This window comes from Anas acuta, chromosome 22, assembly GCF_963932015.1.
Source record: "Anas acuta chromosome 22, bAnaAcu1.1, whole genome shotgun sequence".
Taxonomy (NCBI): domain Eukaryota; kingdom Metazoa; phylum Chordata; class Aves; order Anseriformes; family Anatidae; genus Anas; species Anas acuta.
In genome coordinates, this window is record NC_089000.1 from 3,736,900 (window position 1) to 3,751,816 (window position 14,917).

The 14,917-nt window shown below is 53.5% G+C and overlaps 1 protein-coding gene and 1 long non-coding RNA gene across 6 annotated transcripts in view; one reads left to right on the top strand and one right to left on the bottom strand.

Annotated features, from left to right (window-relative positions):
* CASZ1 (castor zinc finger 1) overlaps window positions 1-14,917 on the top strand; it is a 204,309-nt gene that overhangs the window by 42,193 nt on the left and 147,199 nt on the right. The gene's annotated exons all lie outside the window — the stretch shown is intronic.
* Window positions 10,463-11,330, bottom strand: LOC137843534 (uncharacterized). Its single transcript, XR_011089570.1, has 2 exons — window positions 10,875-11,330; window positions 10,463-10,778 (listed from the first exon to the last, which is right to left on the bottom strand). It is a non-coding gene; the product is annotated as an uncharacterized lncRNA (long non-coding RNA).

Sequence of the window (14,917 nt, forward strand, 5' to 3'; positions counted from 1 at the left end):
GCTGCGAGGAGCCCGGCTCCGACGTGGGCTGGTTGCCGCAGAAGGGCCCGGGCTCCCCAAGCACCTGAAATGGTGCAGCAGCCTCTGGTGCTCCTGGAGAGCTGAACTTTGGGCTCGTCGGTGCTGAATCCTCGCTGCAAACAGGAATGGGTTATTTGCGCTGAAAGGGAATTTAGCCCAGGGATGGAAGTGAATTGTGATCGCCCCTTAAATGCTAAGAAATGGGGCAGTAAGCAGCGGGGTGAGGCAGGCTGGGGGCAGAGTGGTGCACCTGCCCGAGCCTTCCCCCTCCCCTTATGCTTCATTTCATTGTGCCTTGGGTTGGGAAGTGTTTTGTCTGAGAGAAATCCTTTTGTCTTGGAAGGAGGTGTGGGGTGCTGCCGTGCTGCTCTCACTGACACCTCCGCCTTCACCAAAACCCCTGTGAAGCTCTCTGCTTGCTGGGTGGCAGGGATGGCTGGAGCCTGCCTGGGCCGTGTCCTGCTCGTGCCATCTTCACAGCACGGGCAGCTCCCCGGGCTCAGGCTCCCCCAGGTACAGGAACAGAGAGGGAAAGGCCGTGTGGATAACCTGGCTCTGAACACAGCAAGTGCTCGCTCCTGACCTCAGCTCAGAAACAAACACGGGGGGATGCAGACACCAGGTTTGGGGCCGGTTTCCTCCCTGCCTTCCTCCTCGCCTTCCTCCTCCCCGCTGCGGAGCGGCGCTGGCTCCCCAAGGGTTAAGGTGACTCATGGCCCTCTCCCCAGCTCGCTGGCAGAAGCTCCATCCCAGCCTCTAATTGGTGCTGTTTGCTCTGCACTTTCTCGCTCTGGTTTTGATGAAAACATTTAACCGGGAGCTTAGTGTGCAGAGGCTCCCAGCTGACAGCCGCCGCGCCGCCTCTCCCGACTTGTCCTTGCTGTGTAAACCCGGCAGCCTGGCTGCGGGGCGCAGGGGAGGACGAGTGTGCCCAGCCCCTGCCCCCTGGCTCTGCTCCTGCTGCTGCTTCACCTGCCAGGCCCTCGGGGTCCAGCCCCGGCTCCGCTCTGCTTCACCCTTCAGCAGGTCCTGTGCCACGGAGGGGAGGCGAAGCTCTGGGCTGTGTTACACGAGGGTGACCTCCTCCTTCCTTCCTGTGCCATTAGGGAGCTCGTGCAGGGTTTTCCCATCATCGTCTTTTGTTCCAGCTGTTTCAAGCAGTAAACCACTTGTCTATAAGCTCTTCAAATGAGTTTCAACCCAAGAAATCTTGGCTGCTTTTGATTTTTGCCACGCAAGTGGCAGAGAAGTTAGCAGGCCTTGGTGGAGGCAGTCCTGAGAGCGGGCATGTCCGAGCTGCTCAGCTCCTACCTTCCAGAACCCGTAGGCAGAGCAGAGCTGAAACAGCCCCCGGGGGAGATGCCAGTTTATCTGTGTTGCTGCTGGAAAACACATTCAAATTTCTGCCCAAACAAGAGATTGTGTCATGCAAGAAATTCATGTGAGCCCGTCGGGGCTGCCACTGCTCTGATATTTCTTTACGTTTCTTGCCTTATCTCTGGTATCTACCCCATGCACGGCAAAACAAATCCAGATGGGAAAATGTATAAACCAGAAAATCTGGATTCTCCGTTCCTGGAAAAGCATGGTTCCTTGTTCTCAGCCGCCTCCGTGTGTCATGGGGTCTGCCATGAAATGATGCCAGAGCTGTTGAAAGAGGCCAGGGCTGCGCTGAAGGAACGCGGCCACGATCCAGCGCCCTGCACGAGTGGTGGGCAGGGGCTGGAGGCAGCAGGGATTGCCCTAGGGAGGGTCGACCACCACGGAGACACTTCTTGTCTTCAGATCCACCTGAGGACCATGTTCTCCATGGAGCTGAGCCCACTGAAGGAAATTTTCTGCCTCTTCCTTGACCATGAGCTCGGGTAGTCGGGAGCCAAGCTCACGAACCTCGTTAGGAGCAGCAGGGGCCAGGCCAGGCGCCCGCTCGGCACAACGTGCTGCCTGTTATCAGCCCCGAGAAAGGGGAGCGAACAGGTGTAGGCTAACAGCGCAACTGAGAGAGACCAAAGTGCATCATAAAATAAACAAACAGGCAGTGCTCCAGCTCCCCCAGATGCACCATTGAGTTGCAGGGTCTACAGCGTGCTTTTGAACGTGCTCCAAGCAAGCGCCCGCCTGGGGCACCGCTTAATTTGCAGCCAGCATCGGGCTGCTGCTTCCCCGTGCTGGTACAGCCTGGAAGCCCCCGGCCCCGATGGCTGTTTTGGGGCAGCGGGAGGAAGGTGGCGTGGATGGGGCTGGGGTCGGGAGAGGAAGCAAAGCAGCCCTGGATGGAGAGAGGAAAGCACCATGTCAGCAGGGATCGTAACCACCCCGTGCTCGCTTTCCCAACCTCTCCGGTCTTCAGGGAGGAGCGCGTCCGTTCTCTGTGTGCCTTCCATCCAGAAATGTCTCCAGGTGAAGAGCTCTGTGCCGGGTTTGGGTCCTTACTACACGAACCCCATTTGCCCCGTGTGCCTGGGGGATGGCTGAGCTCGCGGCGGTGCTGCCGGCGTTTTGGTTGCGTTTCGCGGAGCAGCGGCTTGGCTCCCTGCACCCCGTCAGCAGCCAGAGCCTCGGTGTCTTAGCGTGACTCAGCCGCTGGAATTGTGCTTACCCAACAATACCTTTTGTCCTTTGCCCAAAACTCTTGGCCAGGAAAAAGGAGGGGGGGGGGAGAAGAGAAAGAAAAGATAAAATTCTGCATTTCGTTGTCCTTTCATCGCAGGTGGTGCCAGTTGGTTTTTGCTTTATTTGTACAGGGTGGGGAGTAAAGAAAAAGAAAACAAGGTGGAACTCGGACAAGGCCCAGGAAATGTTTGAGCCTGACAACAAACTTCCTTTTGTTCAGGGGAGCAGGGGGAAGAGAACAGAAAAAAAGGGGCAGAAGACCAGCTGAAACCAACCTCAGCCCTGTGCTCCTGGGCAGCTTTCTTCTTCCTACGTGTTTTTGTTTGAGGTTTTTGTTTTGCTCAGGTGTCTTGTGATAGCTCTGTTTGCACTGGGGCCTTTGTGTGCTGCCTTCCAGAAGGTGGATGGATGAAAGGTTTCCTTGCGGACACCGTTGTCCTTGGAAGGGGGGATTTATGATTTAATGTAGGGTTATCTGGCTGACTGATGCAAGATCCTTCCCCTCTGGCCATCCTGAAGGATGGAAGGAAGGATGAAGGACCACGCCGTTTGGGAGAGGCGGAGGAATGGTTCAGAGGACGCAAGTCGTGGTTTGAAAAACAGAAACCAGAAGGGTTTGTTGGTGAGAGAAGGAGGAGGACTTGGGAGGCAGCTGTCAGGGATCCTGCCAAGAGGACTCCTGTACCAGCAAGTGGTAGGAGATAGACCCAGCCACAGGAAAACTCTCTGAGCAGCTTGTTGTTGGCCTGAAACCTCTGCTGCATCGCCCACAATGACGTTCTTTCACAAGAAGAATTGGGAATCGTGGAACAGCTGCCTGAGAGGCACTAGAAATCGGAGTGACCTCGTGCTGGATGGGGCGAAATGGATTCTGGCGGGGCTGGGCTCCAGCAGGAGGTTCCAGCCAGCTCGCTGGTGCTTTCTGCTGGCACCCTGCGGGCCACGCGGGGCCCTGAGCTCCGTGGGGCACTGAGCCCACAAGGTGTCTGTGGGAATCGTGGGGCTGTGAGCAGCCCGGGGTGAAAGGCTGTAGAGTCTCTCCTTGGCCAGGCAAGAAGGGTGTTGCGCTGCTTCATCTGTGACCTCACGTGGGCACCATGATGTGCTGCGTCAAAATGAGTGAATAAAGTTGGATCAGCAGTGAGGCAGACGCTGGCCGTGCTCTCCGAAGAGAGGTTGCGTGTTTAGGGTCGGTGTGTAAGGGGGGGTGCAGTCGGAGTGCACGAGAAGGAAGAACAGAGAGAGCAAACATCACTGCATGGAGCTGGAGCGATGCTGTCTGATGCTGCACTTCCCTCAGGTCTCTTACCGAGGCTTGCCCTTTTTCTGATGATGGCCAAAATCAGTGATGCGCTCAGTATAATAGACGAAGAAAATCCAAATCTGCGTTCCCCTGGCACTGGGGAGGTGCATTCCCTGCAGTTACCTTGAGGTGCACCCTTGGCGTCCTTCCTTTTCGGCACGGGTTCTCTCGAGTTTCACCCGGCAGTGCTGGGGCTGCTCTCTTCCCAAAGGTGGGTCAGAGCCCCGTGGGCTGCGGGACACGGTCCCAGTGAGCAACACCAGCACACAGCCTGACCTCGGCGAGTCCCAGGCGAGAGCTGGAAGGTTTCAGCGACAAAATAACGCTCCCGCAGCTTTACGCTGGGAGCCACCGCGCTCGGGCTGGTCCTCAGCCCGCGCCTGAGTTTTTGTCTCTGCACAATGGAGAGAATAAAACTTGTCTGCGCCGCGGCTTGGAGCGGAGAGCTGGGGGCCAGTGCCAGATGAAAGGCAGCTCCGCAACGCGGGCTCTGCTCCTGCTGCTGCTGCTGGGTTTGCCTGGAGTTGAGGCGTCCACAGCCGGGGGGCTCGGGGGGTCCAGGGGAGCTGCCCGGGGGGGCTCGGGGGAGGAGGAGGAGGAGGAGGAGGCTGGCAGCGGGGTGCTGGCAGCAGGAGCGGTGGTGGCAAGCGAGCGGCTTCCCTGCCGCCCATTCCACACGCAGGAATGACTGTGGGGAACGATTTCAAAGCCACCACTATGGAGATTAAGGGGATGAGAATGTAAATCTCAAGTAAAAAGGTAATTGAATGTAATAGCAAACACTGCTCGGTCTATGTTAATTTTAGCTCTTCCCCTGGATACAAGGCGCTGTATTAGTGTTTTATTACCATTTTGTTTGCACTAATAAAATAGTAAAATTTATTTCAAGGAAGTTGAAGGATGGTTTTACAATGCAAATTTGAAGAAATTGGACTTTTCATTTACGCCACTGCTATTTTAAACCCTGAAGGGTGTAAATTAGCCTCCTGTGCCTGGGTGAAATCCACCGCTTCCACAAGCAGGGGGAGGATTTGATGTGGGGGAGAGGAGAACAAAACCAAATCATCTGAATATTTCAGAGAGACGGAGATGTCTGATAGGAGAAGGAAGGCCTGGGACCACCGGGGGGACGGGCTGGAGCCGAGTGGGAGAGCTGCTGGGCAAACTGAGGTCTGTGGTGAGCATCAGGAAGGGCAGAGCAGGGCACTGTGCCCCGTCCTGGCACATCTCCACACCTCCTACTGATGAAAGAGGCACCGGTGACCGGGGCCCACAGATGCTCTTGGTGGTGGAGAGCTCCCAGAAGCATGGAGGCTTTGGGTGGGTTGTGCCGGAGCTCCCGGAGCCCCGTGCTCACGCTGCCTGTACTTTCCTTCTGCTCTGCTGCCGTCGTCTGGGTGCCGGAGCCCAGCCCATGGGCGGCCGGGCTCTGATTCACCGCTGAGTCACGGCGCTGCCCGCAGCGGAGCCTCCGCTCCTCCAGCACAGTGACCTCCTTCGGGCAGGACTCCCCCTGTGTACCGTGGAGAGGGATGTGCGCATGCTCTGGTCCCTTTCACCTCCGTGAAGTCTTTTATCGCAGCTCTTCCCATCACACTGTCTTGCCACTGCTCAGCCTTGCTATAAACGGTGCTGTAAAGGGCAAAGACACGGACTCGGGGCCCTGTGTGGTTCCAAAGGTCCCGTGCTGCTTGGCCACGTGCCTCGGGGAGCCGGGCGTCTCCAGGTGTGGAGGCATCCACTTGGCAGCTCGCTTGGACCCTTCCAAGCTCCTGCAACAGATCGGAAAATCTCACAAGGTAATTTTGAGAGCTTCGTTCTCCTTGTGCCAGTTATTTCTGACCGTGTTCACCTGCACACGTGGCTCCGTCTTCAAGCAACGCTAACATCAGGGGAACCATGTTTCTCCTGCATGGCTGAAAAGAAGATTTTTTTCTGGTTCTTGAGTGAAATTATGCCTTCAGTCACTGTCCAGGCACCTTCTGGCTCCACCTCACTGCATGGGTTGCCTTTCTGGAGCAACGCTACGCGTTGTGTGCCCGCCCTGTAGGGCTGAGCTCCTGATTTTGGTGTGGAGCCCTCCGAGAACCCTTTTCCTCCTGGTAGCAGACCGATGGGTACCTGAAGCACTCCTTCTTCCCTAGCAGTCTCTGTCCACAAGTGTCAGTGACCCTGCTGCCAGCCCGGTCACACTGCTGTGGGCTGCTCCTGGGTTGTGATCGCCGAGGCACTCGCGTGGTGCCTGGCTGCTGGCCTCGCTGCTGCGTACCTGGCCAGGTGGTGCGGAGGGAGCTGGGGAGGAAAAACCAGCTCCGTCTATCTGATCGTGCAGTCAGGCAGATCTCCCAGCTTTCCTTCGGATCAGGAACATCATCTATTCATGATTTTAGCCTCAAGAAGCCTTTCAGGACAGAAACCACTGCACGCAAAGGCGGGACAGAGCTTCGCCGTGCTGGTGTTCGTGGTTCAGAGAGCAGCAAATCCACTGGGAAATTGAGGGCAGGCTCCAGGGGCCGAGTTCTTGCCACTGTGCAACCTCTCCTAGCGCTTTAACGAAGTGCCAGACCTTTGTGAACCCTCTTGAAGGCTCAACTTCTATCATGAAGCCACTAGCCCATGGGTGGCATCAGGCAGCCCTCACACTCCCTGCCCTTCTTCTTTGGTGGATGAAGCAGAGGCTGAGCCAAGACCGAGGGCGTTACCAAAGAAAGCAAAGACTTATTTTTGGCATTGAGATGGTTTCCTATTCCAGGCGAGTCTGGGGAGCAGCGTGGTTGTGTACCCAAGGATTTAAGCAGTACATTAAGCAGAGGGGTTACACTCCGGGTGGATTTCAATCAAAAACTATAATTACATCAAATAGCAAGCGGAAATGGAAAAAGAGGATTACTAACTCGACCCTGAACGCTGTTGGCTGCTGAACCTGCTCCATTATTCACACCCCCTCTATTGCCCGAGGTGGGGTGTGTGTAGGCAGTAAGGCCCCCCCTCCTTTTCCCATTTCCTTCATCCGTTTGATGAAGTCAGAGGCCCTGTGTTGGTATCAGTGCTCGGAGGAAGGCTGGAATTTGCATGACTTGGATTTGGGACTTTGCAGGGCAGGTTTGGTCTCCCCGTGCAGCTCTTCCTGGCTCGGGGCAGGCAGGAGGGCTTGGCGCAGGCAGTCGTGGGAACCCCCAGGCCCCCGAGCTCTCTCGCTCTGTGTCGGTGGCAGGCTGCTGCCCTGGGCTCCTCGCTGGCCATCCTAAGGAAACCGGGAAGCTCAGGAGTGGAAACGTGGAAGTAGAGAGCTGGGATAACTGTAGAGGTGTGCTGGAGTTGTTAGAGCCGTCCCGTGGCTGTGAGCAGCCTCTGAATGACGCTGCTTTGCTGGGGAAGACACCCAGCCCCCCTGCACACTTAGCATTTACTGCGCACCCACATCCAGAGTTTGGTTTTGGGAGCTCCCAGGCTTGCTCTCTGGTCCAAGAGACTTCCAGCAGTATTTTGAGATCCTGCCAATAGACACAGAGAGCGCTGTACCTGGCACCTGCCTCCTGGTCTTCGCCTGCCTCCTTTCCCTCGTCCTGCCCTCCCAGCCCGTCCTTGCAGCCCCCTTCCTTCCTTCCTGGCCTCATCCACTTGTTCCCCACACGTCCATCTCACACCTGGGGTCGGGACGATGCGGCCGAGCGTGCTGAGATGGGAGCGCTCGCCAGACAGGGAGGAGGAGGTGTTCAGCCACCCTCTGCCTTCCCGAGCCTGCTTTCTCAGATGGCTTTCCAGATGCCTGATCGCAGATTTCACAGCCCAGCACAGCTCCCGTGTGATGGGATCTCTTTTTCCCTGCTCACACTACGGGGCAACCTCTTGGACCCTCCCCGAGCCTGCAGCTTCCTTTGGCAGGCTCGTGCTGGGAGAAGCAGTGCTTTCATGGAAGGGAAACCCCAAAACTTGCGTTGTGTGGGGAGGCAGGAGGGCCTTGGGGGCCTGGGAAGAAGCAGGAGGGGACCGCAGCCTTTCCATAGTGGCAAACGTGCACAGTGAGGCTTTGCCAGCTCCAGTTCCTGCATCAAAACAGTGTTAAAAGCCAGCTTTTGGAGCCTTTTGCTGTGCTTGGCCTCATGCTGGCGTTGTCTTGTGCTGAGGGACGTGGTGGGGACGTGGTTAGAGCCTGGGTGTCCTCGTCTGCTGGTGACCAGCACATTGCATCTACCCCGGGCTGCTTCTCATTTGTCTTAAAAACCAAGGGGTGGCCTCTGGCTTTCCTGCAGCTCTTCCTTTGGATACTTTTGGGGACGAAGGGCCTGACTGCCTGCCCAGGAAAATTGGTGCTAATTCCAGGGCCTCAAGTGTTCCTTGCCCCTAGGAGAGGCCCCTGCATTTTGCCCCACACCTTGAAGGAGTTGGGTGGCACCGCCAGTTCTCTGCAGGAGATTTCAGACTTTCTTTCTTCAATGCTGTAATTTATGAGTGTCCCTCAGCTGGTGCCTGTGAGGACGAGCTGTCTCCTTGCACAGGAGTGGGAAATTCCCTGGGCAGTGGGAATTGTCCCCATGCTCCCGGCTGCGCCCCGCAGCCGCGCTGCCTTCCCCACCTGGAGCTGCTGGGAGGAGAGGTGCTTTGTGAGCCTGAGATAAGACTCCTTTCACAGGGACAGATGTTTGATTTCATAACACAATACAGCAAGCTGTAAAAAGAAAGAAAAACAACACGACTATCCAAATGTAGGTTTCATTGAAAATCATTTTATTTTGTATATTAAGGAAACAGCCGTGGTTAGAAACCGAAATCCCCGCTAGCAGGTGGGGGAAGGAATAATGTTACTGATTCGAACAAACTCTCCTTTTTATACAAACAGGGAAAAAAATCTCAAAGACAAAAATGTGACCAGGAAAGTTTTGCATTGTGCATTTTGCTTACTTTCATTTTTAAATTATTTCATGCTCTCTCTGCAGTATCTAGAGTCAGATACAGTGGGTTGGGGGCTAGTTCAAGAAAACCAAAAAGTCACGCTGGTTATGTTACTGTCCAAGAGAGGAAAATGGGAAAAATAAATGGTGAGAAATAAATTACATCAAATATTCTAAAGCTCATCTTAATTTCATATCTGGTTCTGTTGCGCACTTTAGAAAACACAAAAATGCAAACATTAGGAAAAAATGTGTGAGAGATGCAAGAAGAGTTGTCCTGCTTTGTGCCAGGTAGAATTTCCCTCTCCTCTCTGCTGCTCCGAGTGCTTTCCTGCAGCCATGGATGAGCCAGAGGCAGGGGATCAGCTCGTGTGCCTCTGTCTCTTCTAGTCCTGGGCCTCAGTGGTTTCCATGTCCAACTGTGACCCGTCTTCTGTTTCCTTTTTTCCTTCCCTAACATTATTTTGAAAATGACAACCCCTTCCGTTCTCTTGTCCTTCTGTAAACTACAGTTACCTTTCATCGAATGATGCCACCTCCCCGTACATGAAATAAAAGGTTTGATTTTAAGGGGATATCATTTACAGGTGTGGAAAAATAGAAGCAGGAGGTGAAGCTGAAAAAGAGGAGCAGAGCGTGCAGGTTGAGGCACCCATCTTGGAGAGGTGTCTGGCCCTTGGGCTCCAGCTGAAGCCTTCCAAAGCTGCAGGTGCTCAGAAATTTGGAAGAACCGGGTCTGTACTTTTTTTTTGCCAAAGAGAAATGTGCACATGCACGAGCATTTTGAGTTGCCATCAGACCTCCTGCGTGCCCCAGCTCAGCCGTTATGGCACCAAAGGTCCCGCTGCTTCCCAGGGGCCGGCTGGGAGAGCGGCACCGCGGCGCGGGGAGGAGGGAGCCGTGAGCCTGCGGCCCCCTGAGAGCAGGAGGCATCTCACCTCGGGGAAGTGATCTTCATGGGTTACTAGTTTTATCAGCACCACATCCTTTTTCTAGTGAGAGAAGGAAGAGGGGAGAGAAATTCCATCCGGCTCTGCTGATTCAGTGGAGTAAAGAGGTGGAATTCATTAGGAAAAAATTGTTTACGGCACAGCTTTAGTCAGAGGTGCTTCCATTTTAACATTCTGCATTTTTATGATGGATTGTTTAAAAGACAAAGCAAGCACTAGGGGCTTCTCGGTGTTTTTGTTTTTATTTTTTCATTAAAGTTTAATTGCATGACTTGTTATGTGATGTAACTTCTGGAAATGCCTGTTGTAGTTGCTTGCAAAATGATTTTTGATTTGTTATGTTTGAATCTTAGGTGCAGGAGCGTTAAACCTCAAAGAGGTATTCAGACATGCATATAGAGAGGAAACATAGATATATATATATAGGATAGGTCCTGGCTAATGAAAGAAAAGAACTGAAACTGCTGTGAGAGAAGAATCTCCTTTATTCAAAAGCTCTTCTGCTACATCACTAGGACAGAGACTAAGGGCCCTAAAATTAGTATAACTATAATTTATATCCACCTTAAGGACACTCTGCCTCCTGATCAGTAATGGAGCCTTAAATATAAATGGATCCTCATCTTGCAAACACTCAAATATTTTCTTTACTCACACGAGGAGTCAAAGGACGGGTTTGTATAAGGAAAGTGGGGCATTTGCATAAGTACTCACAGCATCAAACAACTGGGAATTTGTACTGCTTAAACAACAACAGTCACATTAAAATCATACCGCTTTAATAGTTCGGAAAAAAATACAGTGAAAACATTGAAGCTGTAATAGATGTTGCTGTTTGTATTGGTATCGATTTCATAATTTGAGTTGTCTTAATCTTGGGTGGGTGAAGATTAAGAATCTCCGTGTAGAGGTGTGTGCGCAACGAGCGGGTAACGTCTTCAGCAGCCTCACTTTGCCTGGAGATGGTGATTTGAGGGCTGAATGTTTCCTCCATAAAGCCTGCGTTTTGGAAAACAAAGGGGGGGGATCTTGATAAATAAAAATCTCGAAAGGAAAACATCCATTAAACAGTGAGCTGGCGGAGAAAGTGCTTACTTCAAACAAGTTCTCCAAACTTCGTTTGCAGTGTAAACACGACAGCAGAGACCTCCGAGTGCACGAGTCACACTGACTGCTCCCCACTGTCCAGTGCATAAATGCCCAAATTAAATCCGGAGCATGTATGCTGAGAAAGGGGAGAAGGTGGAAGACGTCTTTGTATTATATAATCTGAAGCCTTTTACATGCAAAGCATTTACAGCAGTTTGAGATACGGTGGTTAAACTGATAGCCTGCATGGAAGTAATTATTTTGGCTCAGTGTAAATTGATTAGTAACAAATTTCTACAAAATAAAAAATAAGAAAAAAAAAAATAAAGTTAAGAGGTTGCTGGGCTTTAAACCAGTACAAGTTTGTATGAGGTAATTTCTCCTCCTCATCTTTAAAAATCCATGTCTCTGAAATGTTCAAGTAAGAAAACTAAAATGTAAGGAAATTCACTCTGCAGAGCATTTGTGAATTAAGGTCAACATGTTCGTAAAATGATGATAAAAAAAAAATTAGCAGTGGTCACCTTCAGCTGTGGTTCATTTGAAAGACAGCTGAGCCTCATCAAAATAAAAAGCAATTCCTTCAGAGCTGGGGAAAGGAGGCAAAGTTAACGCTTTACCAGCAAACAGTGGCTGCTTTTCCCCAGAAGTGGTGCTGTGTTTAGGGTTTTCTTGCTTCCCATTTGGTTTATGCTCACCACTGAGGACTGGTTTTCACAGGAGTGATGTGGTGCGCGTGTCTGGGGTGTGCTTTTGCACTCAAAATGTGTCTTGCTTCTTGGTGCAGGTAAGTGCAGGTTTCTGGCAGGGCACACGCTTCGTTCCTCTTACCGTCCCTGTGAAATTTGTGCCTCTACTTTTATTTTTTTTCTGGGATTTTTTTTTTTTGGACTCTGTTGCTCTGTGTAATTTGCATGTTTGTATGGCAGCGTGTTCTGGGCTGCGGTTCCCGGTGCAGCCCACGTGCCAGAGCAGGCAGGTCTGGAAGGGGGCAGTTCTGTCTCGGGATGTCTGAACCTGTGGGCGCTTGTTGGCAGGGGTGGGAGACGAGACCGCCTTCCCTTCTCAGCATGGCAAAGAACATTTGGGTCCTTGCTGCCTGTGGCTTGGGCGATTCTTTTCTCTGAACCAGAGAGGAGCCGAAGCCCTGTCCTGGACTGATGCCCTGCTTCACTCTGTGGGCTGTCAAAAAATAAATTTATAAAATGGAGCGGGGGGGAGCACAACAAAATAAGCTGGAGAAATGGTCTTCAAGTGTAAATAGTAATCTCCCCTTAGACTGAGAATTTTATTTAGCAAAGCAGGGGATAACCTAGTGGTTAGAGCCCAGGCAGAAATCTTATCTCCTAGCTCTGGCTAAATGGCTCCTTGAGTTTGCTCAGGTTACTTTAACTCCTTCTTTTCCCCACTTCACCAGGAGGTGAAGGGTTCCCTGGTGGCGTGGTGTGCCATAAAGCTGGAATCATGAGCAGCAGCTCTGTCTGCAGGCGTGGCGATTTCATATCAGAAATCTCTGAGTTCCCATGCACTTACTCTTTTTTTTTTTTTCCTAGTGAAATAATTCTGGCTTTTAAAACTAGCAAAAGCAATTAGTTCACTCCGGGGACCAATAGGTGGAAACATGTCATCTTAAAAAATGGATTTGGTTGTGGGGATCTCTGAGGCTTTCTGCTGGGCTGGAATATTCCTGCTGCAAGCTATGTCTGCAGGCACGGGGTGTGCGCTGTGCTCCGAGGGAGCCGGCCTTGCTCAGCGCCGTGCTGGGGGTCGCTCCTGCACGGGCATCCGCGGGAGCTGGACCCATGGCATGTAATTGTCCCGGGGAACCAGAACACTGCGTGTGCACTTCTGAAATTGGCTGGGTTAATAAAATGTGCTGATTGCTCCCCGAGGATATCAAGGCGCTGGATGATATTAGTAAGGGTCACCGGTTCAAATCTGGGGCAAGTTGGAGACTGCGCCAGGCGCGGTGCGTCCCCGCGCGCTTCCTTGGCGGGCAGGTGGGCGGCTCGGTGCAGGCAGGAGGGGGCTGAGGGTGGCTGCACCGAGCTGCAGAGAGAGAGCACTGCTGTCCCCAGCCCTGCCCTGGGGTCACAGTCCCCTCCCCTGTATGGTGTTAAAGCACGGGGCTGCTCACCCGTGTCCCGTGGGTTCGCAGCTCGTCACGCACCTTGCAAATTCGGATGCGTTATTTACGTATTGGGAGCAACAGTTAATTTGAATGCCCTGGTGTATGTTTTTAAACAAAGATGGTTTATGCCGAGGCTTCCAAGAGAAAGGGGAGGTGGAAATGACCAGTGGTTGTGGGGATTCAGGCTGCCAGCCCGATTATTCCACAAGAGGTGGGAATGTTTTCTGGCTTCCCTGGGGAGGCAGTGCCAGCAGTAAACCTGCCCGGTGTCACCAAAAAGGGTTTGGTAGAGGGAAGGCAGTGCTCTGGAGCGGTGTGATCCTCCTGCCCAGAGGCTGAGCAGAGCCTTCCTGGCCTCCAGCCTGTGCCTGGCAGCTGAGTGCTGCTGGGGGGCTGCTGCTGCTCTGTGCACAGCAAAGCAGCGGCTCCTGGCTGCGCTCCCTGCAGCATCCTGCCCCCCGAGACACACGGGAAGCTGCACGACGTGACACGCTGAGCGGGAGGGCAGCTCCTGGTCAGGCACTTGTAATTTTGCTGCCTTAGCTGCTGTTATAAATTCCTCTCTCTGGCCTTTCGCTTCTGATATTTTTTTCCTTCGGCCAAATCCAAGACGGTTTTGTTACCTCCGGCTCCCTGCGGACGCGGCAGCTTCGGGCAGTGAAATATGCTGCAGCCCTCGGAGGGAGGACGGGGCCGCTGCTGGGAATCCGCGGTGCAGAGGGGTTCCGGGAACAGGACGGGGCTTTCGCCTTCATTTCAGCACTGCCTGCCTCCCTGTCCAAGCACAGGAAGAAGAAACCTGCCGGTTGTGTGCCGGGGGAATAGGTGGAGGTGCTGTGGGATTTATGACGTGGAGTGAAAACCCCACAGGAGCACGGGGCGTGAACTGGGGAGCCCAGAAGTGCTCCTTTGGGCTTTGCTCAGCGGAGGAGCCCTGCACAGCAGGCGCCTCTCCTACCCCGTGAGCGACCACCCTCGTGATGCTGGGGATGGGTCCTTTGGGAGGAGAGGAGCGCAGAGCCCAGCCTGCTTGAAGGGCAGTGCTGAGGGTTAGGGAATGCCTGTGACGGGCAGAAAAAACTCCTCAGATCCTGCGACGTGATCATCCCGTTCCTCCCAGGGCATGGTGGAGGGCTGCAGGATTTGTTTCAGAGCTGGGAAGTTGAGGGATGCTGATGAGGCTCCCCGAGGTGGCTGGGTCGGGGCCCTTTGTGCACTCCCTCCCCTACACACGTACACGTTTTCTCCGCAGATGTGGCCTCTCACAGTCGGAGGGGAGGGCGCGAGCTTCTCCCAGGGGTGCCCCCGTCAGGCACCACAGCCAGGCGAGGTGGGGAACCCGGCCAGCGAGCGGGCGGGCGCAGGAGCGGTGCTGGGAGCCAAGGCTAGTCCTGCTGATGTGGCCCTTTCTCCTGCAGCGGATCATAAAATATGGCTCAAATTTTCATTACGGCCTCTATTGATTATCTTTTGGGACAGATGAATTATAGGGAACATTAAATTAAAAAAAAAAAAAAAAAAGGAAATATTTGAATGAGTTTGGGAGGTCGATGCCAGAAAGGCTGACGCACCGAGCCTTACCGGCACTCGCCCGCCTCGCGGCCCTGCTGGGGTCCCCCCACGGCTCTGTGGGGTTTCATGGGGCTGTGAGCGGGGACAGCCCGGCCTCGGTGGCTGGGGACAGCCTGGCCTTGGTGACCAGAGCCTGCCTTGGCTGAGAGGTGGCTGGGGAGCTGCCAGGCTGAGCCTTAGATGGCACTGGTGGGGTCTGGCTGGCAGCACCTGGCAAACTGAGGGGCTGTGGATAGAAGAAGGCCATCTCACTGCTTCTGGAGAGAAATCCAGGGGTAAATACGTGCAGTGATGGGCTCCCAGAGCGTGCCCTCTGTCCCTGAACCAAAATAAAGGTTAGTGCCCA